This window comes from Solanum dulcamara, chromosome 2 (genome assembly GCF_947179165.1).
Source record: "Solanum dulcamara chromosome 2, daSolDulc1.2, whole genome shotgun sequence".
In the NCBI taxonomy this organism is placed as follows: Eukaryota; Viridiplantae; Streptophyta; class Magnoliopsida; order Solanales; family Solanaceae; genus Solanum; species Solanum dulcamara.
The window spans coordinates 77,461,033-77,461,606 of record NC_077238.1 but is presented as its reverse complement, the minus strand read 5'-3'; the positions used below and the strand labels follow the sequence as shown (position 1 = coordinate 77,461,606).

Here is a 574-nt window from a genome sequence, read left to right as displayed (position 1 = left end):
AAAGTATCCCTTTGGCTTCTGGTGATCATATGTCCACCAACATGCATGTTTTCCTTTAAATAATTAATCTTCTTAATTAGTGATAGGTGCATTCTATCATATTTTTTAAGAGATAAATAATGATTAATATGTTGTCTTTGATGGAATAAATCAAAGAATAATTAAATGAAAAGCAAACTCTCCACTAATTCACTTAACTATTAGTTCAACGTGAGTTGCATTAATCTTTTAACAAGTCTTCTGGTCCCTTCGGAGACATCCCATAAAAATTAGAATAATAATATTAGAGAAGATTAAAATGACTCATACGCAAGAATGACACGCATAAATTAAAAAAATATTTTAATTTTTTTGAAAAGGAATCCTCCTAAAGCAGTGCAAGTTAATTGACAGTATAATAAGCATGATCGATTTTGTGTAATATAATGGCAAGTAAAAATGAACGAAAGTACTTTGTATTTATAACTACAAGACAATTAGACAATAGCATAAAGAAAGCTTAAGTAAATATAAATGTTGTTGTATGAAGGGACATTTTGTCCTAGTGGGAATACAATTATCTGCATTTTGTGGA

The 574-nt window shown here is 28.6% G+C and overlaps 1 non-coding gene across 1 annotated transcript; it reads left to right on the top strand.

Moving 5' to 3' along the window:
- Positions 1 to 243: 243 nt before the first annotated feature.
- On the top strand, positions 244 to 351 carry LOC129881332 (U6 spliceosomal RNA). The gene has a single exon (XR_008765557.1). It is a non-coding gene; the product is annotated as a U6 spliceosomal RNA (small nuclear RNA).
- Positions 352 to 574: the final 223 nt, after the last annotated feature.